Below are 12,950 nucleotides of genomic sequence, written 5' to 3'. Positions count from 1 at the left end.
ATGCATTCTCGAACAGATGAACGCCCACAGTCATAACCATTTTCTCTCTCTTTCTCTCACTAAACTCCCAGCACTAAAACTCTCTCTCTACTTCTGTACTACAGCGCTACCCTCAGGCTAACTCTGTGGCAAGAAACTCTATCTCTTCAACCAACTTCTGCTCTTGCGACTCCCGACTTCTCTCCGGCGACCCCACCTCTCCTCTGGGGCTCCTCAGCTGTTCAACAACATGCTATGGTTCTTGGCTCTCTCCCGAATGAGTACACACACACACACACAGGGAAGCCCACTTGGGCTTCCTCCTCCTCTCACGCTCGCGTTCTCCTCAGTGCCCTATCTCTCTCCTCATGCTCTGCACACCCAGTGCATCCCTTCTCGGCCCCTCATGGGCTCGCCTCTCACAGCGCCCTCTCGGGCTTGCATGACGTCCTCACACACCTAGCGGCCCTTGGTGGCTCCTATCTCGTCTGCACACACACAGTACACGCAAGGGTAGCCCTCTTGGGCTCCCTTCTTCCCCACTCACTTGGCGACAATTCCCTCTCTCGTCTTCTGGCTTCCTCACCTCCTGGCGGTTCCTCTCTACATGGTGATTCAGAGCTGGCCAATCAAAACGTAATTCTGTTTTTGTTTTGTTATAGTTTTCTAAACATTGTCAAGTATTGGTCTTTTAAGACCTCGCTCCCACCTTGAAAAAGGGGTAAAATCCCCAAAACCTCAAAGATCTCTATCATGACAATGAGCATCGAGCTCACATCTTCTCTCTCCCTGCTCTCTTGAACTTCACGGTCCCTCGCGGATTCTAAGTCAAAATTTAAAGCTTTTCCCGATAGCTACACTAAAACTTGTATAACTTTCCCGTTTCTTCAAAGGCAAGCTCAAAATCTAACTAGGGTTTTACTGTTTCAACCGACTAACATGCATTAATGTAAGTAAGGGAAAACTCACAAGACTCCAAACATCTACTTTGGCTAAGATTGGATTCAAGACCTCATTATTGCACTTCACTTGGACTAGGCATGGGGCGACTCATCTATCCTACCAAATTGGTCATTAAAAGAAGAATTTGTTTACATCATAAAGCAACTATAAGAAATTTTAAAGAATCCATTCTCACTAATCTCGAGCTCGCAACCCCATGGCGGTCACTAACAGCATAAAATGAGATACCTAATGGCCATAGCTTGAATTTGGAGTCCTTAAGATAGCTATCGACAAGATCCCTAAAACTAACTCAAGCCACCGAGGGACTAACTTCCTTAAGTAAGAACTTATCAGCAAGCAATCATAAACACTAACAAACATTAGCGCTAATGCATCCATTATGGCAATCATTAACATGCTAATGCACCTAACATGCCCGTGCAAATCCCCAAGTTACCCCAGTTTTGGTACAAAATGTAAACATATTATGGTGTCTACAGTAGGTCACAAAGGGATTACACCCTTAATAGAGCTCTTGCCTTGCTTCACTCTCACCACCTCACACCCACCTTGTTGCATCAACTTCACACTATGAAATGTGTGTAGAAATGGCCTCCTTTTATAGGCCAAAAGGGCTACCCTCTCTTATGAGAGACGGCCATGTGTAGCTACCCTGGTGTAGATAAGTCCAAATTGGATCCTCCAATCCGCCCATGTGTGGCCGCCCTTGAGAAGACAAATCCGCTTTTGAATTCGGCCACTGGCAATGACTTTCGACCACCGGCCAACTAGCCAACCGACCAACCGCTCGATCGTTTTCCGACCACTTTTTGACCGTTGTCCGGCCATAATATTCCGACAAAAAGGAATATTCCGACGTGGCCACCGTGAAAATTTTGGTTTCCGGTGAGTTTTTTTTCTTCATGCACGATGGCTTCTCCTCATAATGGGGGCCTTACAAATGTGTGTTTTTACCACAAAAAATTACAAGGATTAAATAAGACTCCATACTTAACAGGTTGCTCCGTCTCTCCTGACAAGATTCTACACCTGTTGCACCACCATGGCACACCACCTCCACTTTCATAAGCATGGCCACTAGCATGGCACCACACACCACCTTTACCTGCATACCATCACCTGTAGGCCTAAACCGCTCCACTTGGTCTTCATCATGTATATCAACTTGCTCTGTTCCCTGATCTTCTTGCACATGGGCTACTACCATATCATCAAACACATAAGAGGGTAGTTTTACCTTTACCAGCTCTGGTTCGTCAGACTTTGTCTCCTTGTCATAGGATGTGGACTCAACCGATCTATCGTCCTCGCTTGTCTCCCAACAACTCGAGCTTGTATCCTCATCATCACTAGCATCATATATTGACTCCGTATCTGCATCTTCATCCGCTTGCTTCTCCACAAAAGCTTGACCATCATCATGACTTTGCTCACTTTCTTCATCAGCTTCTGAACCCTTGATATCTGCAATCCAATTGCATGATACTATTTTTCATACAAACTTTCCACAAGGATAGACTCTACCTCTTTAATCCACACCGGAAACTCCACATTTGCTACCGCTTTTGCACCTTTTCTCACCTCAATATGTAGATTCTCCTCGTTACCAAGCCCATCCACCCTTGGCACATGCACATCACCAACTGGAAACCTCCAATGAACATAACCAATAGTAGGCCCTACCTCAACAGGCTCTACACTTCCAACAAGTGGAACCCCCTTTCGTCAAACCAAAGAGCACTTTGCTACCTCTACAACAGGCATATAGTCTGTTAGCTTTAACACGCCCAACTCCATCTTCCATTTTACCTTCCTGCTCTTCCTCTTTGCCAGAAAGACCGCATCTTCATAGGTATACACACCGTCTTCCACCTTTTCTCTAATCCTCCAATGCAAGCATTCTAGCAGCTTTTATAGCTTCAAGTATTGATTTCTTTCGATCCCAGTAGCCACCTCTAACTGCTTCCAACAAGCTTCAAACTGCTAAACAAAAATAGAGAAATCCTTACTCACATCTTGGCCTATCACCTTCAGCCTTGCACCAGCTTCCTCCAGCGTAATCACCTCTCAAAACTGATCCAGAAATTGGCTTTGCAATCTCTACCATGATTCTCGATCACTGCTCTTTAGACCATGAACAACGGCACCGTCTCCAAATTTTCTGCATTCCTTTACATATGCATCAACAACAGCCATAACTCAAAATCTGCTAACCAATCTTTGGGATCTTCAATGCTCGTAAATATGGGGTCAAATCCTGGCTCCACCATCTCTGCTAGCTTCAAACCTGATCATCAAACACCTCAACCATTAGCCAACCGCTTTGTCGGCTTAAAAACACCGCTTTCAACCTCAAATTGGATCATCAGATAGCTCCTCCGTGGGGGCACCAAAAGATGGAGAGGGGAAAAGGGAAACACACCTAGCACACAACATAATGCCTCACTATATCCCAGGGTATACACAGCGCCCCAATCCACTAGAGTTCACCTTCAAAACTCGACACTACCCGCAAGCAAACCACCGCTTGCACACAACCATACACACACATGCCTTGCAATGCTCTAGACAGACCCCATCACTCTGGTCCACTCAATTCACAGCTTTCCACATGCACAAAACCTCTCTCTATCTCTCTTTGCATGACACACTTTGGGGGGGCACACATGCTGACACACACCCGGAAACACACGCACACGAGCTGAGAAGAAAACGGAAAACGGGAAATTATGCCCAGAGACAACAGTGAATAGCCTTCTCGCATATACAACACCATATATAATCAACCCTCTCTCGGCACAACCCTCGGCAACAGGACAATGGATCAAAAGCCTAAACAAGCAAAAACCACTAATGGCCAAAAGACATAATGGCAAAAAGGCCCAAAAATATCATGTTTACATTATTTTATAGGGGTGTGTCTAGGAGACCTAAAACATAAAAAATGGGTGAGTTCTCATCTTGTGAACTTCTCTTTGAGCTCCTTTTAGAATTAGCTTTTCATTGCTTGCACTTGGCATAAACCATTTTGGCAACCTCTATATGGTGCACCACTTGCTTGGCCCTTTGTATGCTCAACTCGACTGCCCGGCTCAACCGCCGCCTACTTGCTCATTGCACTTGCCCTTTGGGAATGTCATCTAGGCCTTTGAACTCACCTTCTCTCTACCTCTTATAAGACCTAGGAGACTAAGATTCTGGATCCACCACCCTATCACCCTATATATAGGCCGGCTCCTAGCCCTAGCCACAATATGGATCCCCAGTCCACACTGGTCCTGTTCGAGCCCGTGGCTCAGGTCCCTGACCCCCTAGGCCGTGAGCCTTGCTCCTTAGGATCCTTGTCCTGAAATTACTCCCCCCTTGGAGAAGCATTTTTGTCCTAGAAAACAAGAGTGGTGATACACTAATGTGTTCCACAGTGCCACCCTTCATGGATCCAGCTGTGCATTTAGCCTGAACCTAGTTCAGTAGGAGGTTCAATGAAACCAAGAGTAACATTATTATTTTCAACATTTTTTTCCATTTGCAACCATTATGTGTTACCAACTCCTATCCAACATAGTGTGTAGCCTCCATTTAGAACGCATACAAGCATGTGAAACGAGTTATCACAAAAAAGATGTACCCAAAAGAGTACCTCTTTTCACTTTCCATGAAAATAACTGGGGCTGATGGAACTTATTAGCAAAATATAAGTCCTTGACTTGTTCTCAAATTTCATTAGTAAACAACCCAACCATAGCTAGTGTTCAAGGTTGAGAAACTGACTTATAAATGAAGAGACTAAACCTAGTCACAAACATGCTTTAACTTATGGTAAGCAAACTCCAAGTAGAGCAACAAATGCTTACTAATCGGATTGCTTGGTGCTAATGTACGAACTTTGCATATCCTTTAGCACTAAATTACACTATGTAATCTACCTATCCCCTTAGGGTAACTGACAGGATTGAGGTGTGTTTCCCCACGTTGTCGTGTTGTGACACGTACATAGTGGGAAAGCATGCTACAAGATCTATCTTGCAACTTTTTAAGTACATAATTATATTTCTTATAATGTACATATGCATATCTAAGTATAATAATAAGCTTTCTATCTCATCCTATTATCTATCTCGAGGGTAACGTATTCTTACTTTACCAATCAAAAAGTACTATGGGAAAAGCGTCAATAGCTCCGCCTCTTTAACTTGGGGCAAACAGCATTGATTCTTTCTTTCTACCATCTCATTATTATCTCACACCCTAGCTAGATCCTATATCTAAAATAATTTCCAATATATATATATATATATATATTCTATGTATTTTTCTTATATTTCTTTTTAAAAAGCTACTAGGAGGGAATCAAATCCTAGTGGGAAACTAGGTGGCATGATTTCAAAGATACACTTATGTTAATACATTATTTCAAGCATGACTACAAAACTTTGTCAAAGAGCAATGTCATGCTTTCATATTGCCAAAACTGTACCCTATTTTGATGATTTTTTTTACACAAGGTTCCAATCCAAATTGGAAAATGCATATTATATGGAAGTCGTAGGTAATGAGCTAAATTTTCTTCCCATATTTTTACTTTTTTATTTGGAGCCACGGTTGAGGAGATATGATCAAAATACTGGACCCCAATCTACCCACATCATGCAGGGACAGCTCATTTCCAAGTTTTCCAATTTCTGTTCACATTGACTCCTCTCTTCTTGTGTAAATCTTTGGGGGTTCCCTTTACCTATAAAAGGGGATTTCTTCTTCCTTGAAAATCATTGAAGCATTGAAGCATTCAAGCCATTGATGAGAGGAATTCATGAGGGAGTAAGTAGTAATGCTTAATCGTACTTAGTTATTAACATAAACCTAAGCCTACACTTTCTTCTAGAAGAAGACTAGCCATTCTTGTAAGCTATCCTTGGGAGATCAACTCTAATCAAAGAATCAAAGTTGACTTCTTCCCTCTTCTTCTCTCTCCATCAAAAATGGTGCCGAAGAGTTTGACAAGTAAGATGTGTTCTACATTGATACTTTGTTATATACTGTTATTTTCTTTTTTATCTCTAATCCAACATATATATACCTAATCTCATCTCCTTAACCAAACCTATCGCTCTCACTCTTAAAAATTCATTCTCTCTACAAATTCTAGGTTCTTCTTGCTATAGGTACATCTCTCCCCGCAGTATTCTTATTGCCTACGGGCAAGAATAGGGCTTGGGAGGGAAACTTCTCATCTCTTCACTTCTCTCATATCTACATTTCTCACATACTATCCTAGATGAGTAATCCACATGATGAGAATTTCTATCACCTCCACTCTATGCGGTCTATTAGAATTAACGTATGGATTAGCTGTAAAATATGCTTTCAACAACGTATAGTGTTTCTCTTTGGCCCAGAAAGGCTCAATGAAATACTTCTCTCAACTACTCCCATCATACTACCTCTTAAAGACTATAACTTTTCTTTTGATGTTAGTGTAGTTATCTTGCTATGAACCAAGAGGATTTATACACACAATTAATCCCAATCACTAGACAAAACAGATATATTATGGTGAGCACAAAACTACAATTCCAAAGAATAATTTATAGCCTATTTGGTCGGCAAAGAATAAACGCAATTAACTCATCTATTAATCCTTTCATATTATCCATGATACAATATGACCATAGCCTTGATGTTTTCATCTTTGTGTTGTTTTGATGTTCTCTTTTGTGTTCTTTCTTTGTGTGTGAGTATAAGAGAGAAAGAATGAAGCTTCTTTGCTTGCACTTCCTTCCAGACCCTATACTTCATGGCATCTGTGGTTTAACTCCTTCATATAGTTTTTGGAGTTTTGTCAAACTCTCACAGCCAAAATCCCAGTGCTTTCCTAGCAAGACCGCAAATTTCTCGACATATTTTTGGTGAACCCGACACGAATCTGCTAGGGTGAGAGTTTTTGGGTAACCATGGGTGATCATGTTGAGCAACAGGAGATCGATTTTGACCCAGCAACAATGCAAATGTTTCAAGAATTTGCAATGTTCATGCAACAACAACATGCCACTGAAAGAAGGGAAATTTCAGCAACCAAGGCCATACAAGCGGTCGTTCAACAGAATGGATCAGTTCAATGGCAAAGGTGTAACCAGGTACTTACGCGAGTGTGTGAAGGAGATGGAGCTACATCGTGTGTCAGAAGGTGAGATGATTCAAAGCTTTGAGCTAGTTGTTGCTCCAGAAATTAGGGCACATGTTATGGCAATTAAAGATGGGCATGGGAGAAACTAGGAAGAACTCAAAATAGCTTTAAAGGAGGAATATTTCATGGAGGACTCAGAGAGAGTGACAAAAAGGAAATTCTTAGAATGGGTAGTCAAGCCAAAGCAAGGACTATCAATAATGGAGCTACTTAGGGAATTTGAGTGGCGCTATGCACAACTCACCAGGACAGAAAGGGCCACACTAGATGCAAAGAAGACAGATCTTTTCTTACAAGTTGCAGGTAAATAGTTTCAAGAAAATTTGGAGCTTCTTCTTGAAGATAAATATGTTGATCAAGGACTAAAGACCGACCGGAACGAAGTTGAAGGTGTTGTCTCACTGCTTGCCAAACGACAAAGAAGAAGGGACAAGATGCTAGTAAACACTACAAGTCCTTCCACCTCAACTTCAAACAAAATGGTAAAGCCTACTTTTATCGCTCCTAAGTTTGATGAGTCCATGCTAGATGATCTAATTGTGAAGGGAATACGTGACTTGAAGGTGAAGCTTGCAAAGCTTGAAGAAAAAGGTCAACCGTCAGGGCCACTTCCTAGGCAAAGGCAACAACCCAAAGAAGGGTTTGTTAATAGATGTATTTGGTGTGATAGTACAAACCATGTAAGAAGGGATTGTGATGATCTTAGTGATGCTTTGTCAAAAGATTTTGTCTTTTTTAAGGATGGTAAAATACACTTAAGAGAGATAGGTCTACCCTTGAGAACTAACTTTGGGAAGGGGGAATGCAAACCTTAGTTGAAGATATGGAAACTAACCATGCCACCTCTTCAGTTGAGACAACTACTTATGGAGTAAAAATTGAGCATCTTAGTGATGAAGAGGTGAGTGACCATCATGGTCAAATTTGGCCAAATTTCATGCATTTAGCTAAAAAAGGAAAGGTTACAAAAGAGATTCTACATGAAGCAGGTCATTGTATACGTCTAGAAACAAAATGGAATGATTTAGTGGAATCATTGTCAGTGCATGCCTACATTACAAAATGCCAACAAAATGAAGATATTGTAGAAGAGAAGCGCAGACGTGAGAATGTTGATGAAGGACCATCAAAAAGAGCTTCTAGAAGTGGGGGAAGAAGCACTACTAGCCAATGGGTGTGTAGCGATGGCCTAAAATCTACGGGCGTCGCTTAAGCAATGACGAAGGCGATGCATAAGCAAAGCTGTGCCCTATGCATAAGCATCGCAAAATTTTTTCAAAAAAAGTTGGCGTCTTTTATGGGACGACCAAGCCTTGCTTATGCGATGCCATAATTAAGCTTTGCTTATGCGACGGTAAATAACGACGGCCTTTGCGACGTTTGGAGACTGGATTGCGTCCCTTAAGGGACGCTCGGGAATTCTCAGTACCCGTGGGCTCCCAAAATTCACCGAGCTTTTCAAACGAAGCTCCTTCTGTGTTGCTTGGCGAACACTTGTCACGCAGTTCAGGTATGCTCTCCTCCCTCCCACACCCTCTCTTGCCAATGTTCATATGTGCGTGTGTGTGTGTGTGTGTGTGTGTGTGTGTGTGTGTGTGTGTGTGTGAGAGAGAGAGAGAGAGAGAGAGAGAGAGAGAGAGAGAGAGAGAGAGAGAGAGAGAGAGAGAGAGAGAGAGAGAGAGAGAGAGCTTTATTAACGTCTTCTAGAGGCCGAAGTCGGCATATGTGTGTGTGTGTGTGTGTGTGTGTGTGTGTGTGTGTGTGTGTGTGTGTGTGTGAGAGAGAGAGAGAGAGAGAGAGAGAGAGAGAGAGAGAGAGAGAGAGAGAGAGAGAGAGAGAGAGAGAGAGAGAGACAGAGATAGAGAGAGAAATTTTTTAACATCTTCTAGAGGCCGAAGCCGGCGTGTGTGTGTGTGTGTGCGAGAGAGAGAGAGAGAGAGAGAGAGAGAGAGAGAGAGAGAGAGAGAGAGAGAGGGAGAAAGAAAGCTTTATTAACGTCTTCTTCTAGAGGCCGAAGTCGGCCTATGAGACAAAACCATGTATATATGTGTACCCTATGGTAACCAAAAAGGATAAAAGTGCTGAAAAAACTGAAGTAAAGTGGTGCATACTGCTAGGAAAAAGGTGATACAAGGTTACAGTAATCTCCTCAACGGTAGGGTGAGTACATGTGCATGTAAAATGAGGGGATGGAGCTCTATCTCTAATGGATGTGTAGCTATATACTCAGGAGATACAACCATAATATGCAAACTAGCTCCATCTGGTACCAAACTGGGGGTGTAGGATATCATGCATAGGTGGGTAGGGTGTCAAGAGTCCCTGTAGTATGGTGGCAGGGTCGAAGTAGACTCGCTATATTTCTCTCTGTCTGGCCTGCTCATGGTGTGCCCGGATCTGGTCGATCTATCTTTGGTGTGCTCGTCGGGTCCGATATCCCATAATTCTAGGTCGTCTCCTAGCTCTTACCACCTCTGCCTGCTGTAGAGTGGCCCTCTCTGTGTGGTAGTGATAGGGGGTGCTGGAGTCGCTCGATGAAAAAAATCTGTAAGCTGGGACTGTCTATCTCCACTGGGTGACTGTAGCATCAGATCTCTATGTCTCTGAATCTCAAGAAGAAAGCGTCCAAGCTGTCTCTGGTCTCTGGACTCCATGAGCTCTTTGAGTGTAGGCTGTCCTAAAAAAAAGGCAGTGTAGTGGCTCCGTATATCATGGTAGGCTCGAGAGCTGCAAACATAATGCTCCTCGCTCTCTACCTCTGCTCTACATATCCTGCATATCCTGTGCTCTCTAGGGATATGAGTTGCTCGCCCTACCTCAATCTCCAGTGTGTGTGAAGAGACTCGAATCTGTCCAATGGCTACTCTAGTGTTGTGGGGCATATAAACATCCATGTATCTAGGCCTTTCGATGAAGCCATCCTCTAGAATAGTCATGAATTGATCCTTGTAGTACAACATCTTTGGTGGAAGATGTTGTCTAGGTGTGATCCATGTCTCCCTGATATATAGCTGCCAAACACCATGTTTGAGCACATGATTCCTCTCCTCATGGGAAAGGTGAATGAGTGGTGACTCGGGGTTGTACTGAAAGGATGGTAGCTGCTGAATATCCAAACCATGGGTGTTGAACCACTATGTCACCTGTGCATACCATGATCCACTCTCTCCAGACTCAGCTAGCTGGAGGGATTCCTCAAGTGCTCCATGTGATATCTATGATCTGGGGGAAGCTGTCGCACTCGCTGGATAAAACATACTGTCTAAAAAAGAGCCTCTACTAGCATAGGTGGTGTGTCTAGCTCTGCTCTGATGATGTCATGTGGCAGTGAGGGTTTCCCGTGTATCAAACGGGATAGCATAATAATATGTGGGTTCTCAACCTTGTGTCCAGAGAGAGAGAGAGAGAGAGAGAGAGAGAGATTGATGGAGACAGAGAGAGAGGGGCATTGCCTGCTTGGAAGAAGAAAGTGGGGCGTTGTGAGCGCTCTAGGAAAGCATTCGTAGAAGGAAAAGATTTCATAGTGAGTTCATTTAGTTGTTTGTGTAAAAGAACTCGTGAAACCACAGTGGTTCTTTGATACTGTTGTTTTAGAAGACTCCACATCTCATGTGCTATTGGAGATTGCCGAACTAGTTGTAGTTGTTTGCCCCCAAGATGAAGGATAATTTCGGTGCGTGCTTCAAGGTCCTTTTTATTACAAGCATCAATGCCTGCTTAGGTGGCAGGTGGCTTTCCTGCAACTGTTACAGTAGGGTTTGCCTCTATTTCATCAACGACTTTCAAATTTCCTGGCTTTTCGAGAACCATTTGGAGTTGTAGACTCCATGGAAGATAGTACATCGTATCCCATAAGATAAGTGGGTGTCTGGGTATCTCGGCCTCATCACAAGACCATTCTCAATAAGTTGGAGAAGATGCTATCTATAGCATTAGTTACATGCAAAGGAAATGGTAAATGGAAACGAGAGGCCCCAAATGCAACCGCAACCGGAGGGGCCTGACTCACAGAAACGCTCCCAAAACGGGGGAGTAAAAAAGGCTGATTATGGCTATTTTTGAGAGAGGGAGGGAGAGTCAAGAGAGAGCTAGTTGTATTATATATGTTTGTGTTAGTTTGACATATAGCTATTTTAAAATGTACAGATATAATGAGTGACCCTGGTCGTAGTGTTAAGCTTACCATCATCAAGACTTTGCTACGGAGCACTGGACTTTCAGGAGAGGCGTTGACGGAGGCTATGTCCGATTATGTGGAGATGGATGCCGTAGGTTTAGATGACGACATCCAGATTCTTGGGAGGTTTACTATGCCCGTACGTCCGGGAGAGGGTACGTCCTCCCAGCCACATGTAGGAGCAGAGGATCACACTAGAGCATTTCGGTAAGCTTCTGGAGTGATAAAATTGTAATGTTAGTCTTCTTTTGTGTAAAGTACTCTTAAAACTTGTTTCTTTTGCTATATTTGCTTGCTTAGGATCCCTATCCCAGGTACATCACATCACAAGAGTCAGTGGCTTACTCCTGATGTACCTCCTCGTACTCAGTTGACACTTGAGTCACAGGCTAGTGGCCGTCAATCTCGGAGGTATTTCTTTATGTCGATTATGGAATTAATATGAAGTAGTGTTTAAGAACTATCATCCTAACTGCCGTATGTTTGTATTCATGTAGCTCGCGTCGTCAACAGAGTAGCACGCCACCAGAGATATCGACTCGCGGGAGACTGCCTCAGCCGCCAGTGCCCCCACCATTGCCGATGCACACTTGCACCGGCAATTTGGGCGTCACGTGCGACATCCTGCCTGATGGGTCTATTCTCCCTCTTGGAGCCGGCTTACTCTTCAGACGTCAGATTGGAGATCTCTGCTTGTCATATCTAAAGCAAGTTCATATTCCATGGGACTAAGTATTAATTAACATCAAAATGTATGATTTATAGTTTTTTATTTGAATTACTAAATTACTTTTTGATGCAATGTAGTGATCAGCTTGAGGATGACAAGAAATATGTCATCAACTCACTCGAGGCGGAGTATGGGACAGGATGGAGCCACAAATGGTTGCTTAAGCGAATGTGCAAGCTCATGGCTCATCGACGAAACAATACACGGTATGCACGAGAGAGAGAGAGAGAGAGAGAGAGAGAGAGAGAGAGAGAGAGAGAGAGAGAGAGAGAGAGAGAGAGAGAGAGAGAGAGAGAGAGAGAGAGAGAGAGAGAGAGAGAGAGAGAGAGAGAGAGAGAGAGAGAGAGAGAAAGCTTTATTAACATCTTCTTCTAGAGGCCGAAGTCGGACTATGAGACAAAACCATGTACATATGTGTATCCTTTGGTAACCAAAAAGCATTAAAGTGCTGAAAAACTAAAGTAAAGTGGTACATACTGCTAAAAAAAAGGTGATACAAGGCTAGAGTAATCTCCTCAAGGGTAGGGTGAGTACATGTGCATGTAAAATGAGGGGATGGAGCTCTATCTATAATGGATGAGTAGCTATATGCTCAGGAGATACAACCATGATATGCAAACTTGCTCCATCCGGTACCAAACTGGGGGTGTAGGATATCATGCATAGGTCGGTAGGGTGTGAAGAGTCCTTGTAGTATGGTGGCAGGGTCGGAGTAGACTCGCTGTATCGCACTCTGTTTGTCATGCTCATGGTGTGCCCGGATCTGGTGGATCTCCCTCTGGTGTGCTCGTCGGGTCCGGTATCCCACAACTCTAGGTCGTCTCCTAGCTCTAACCACCTCTTCCTGCTATAGAGTGACCCCTCTATGTGTGGTAGTAATAGGGGGTGCTAGAGTCGCTCGATGAAAAAAATCT

The sequence above is a fragment of the Adiantum capillus-veneris genome, chromosome 15, assembly GCF_014529385.1.
Source record: "Adiantum capillus-veneris isolate H3 chromosome 15, ASM1452938v2, whole genome shotgun sequence".
NCBI lineage: Eukaryota > Viridiplantae > Streptophyta > Polypodiopsida > Polypodiales > Pteridaceae > Adiantum > Adiantum capillus-veneris.
The sequence above is the reverse complement of the archived record's forward strand: the minus strand, read 5'-3'. Positions refer to the sequence as shown.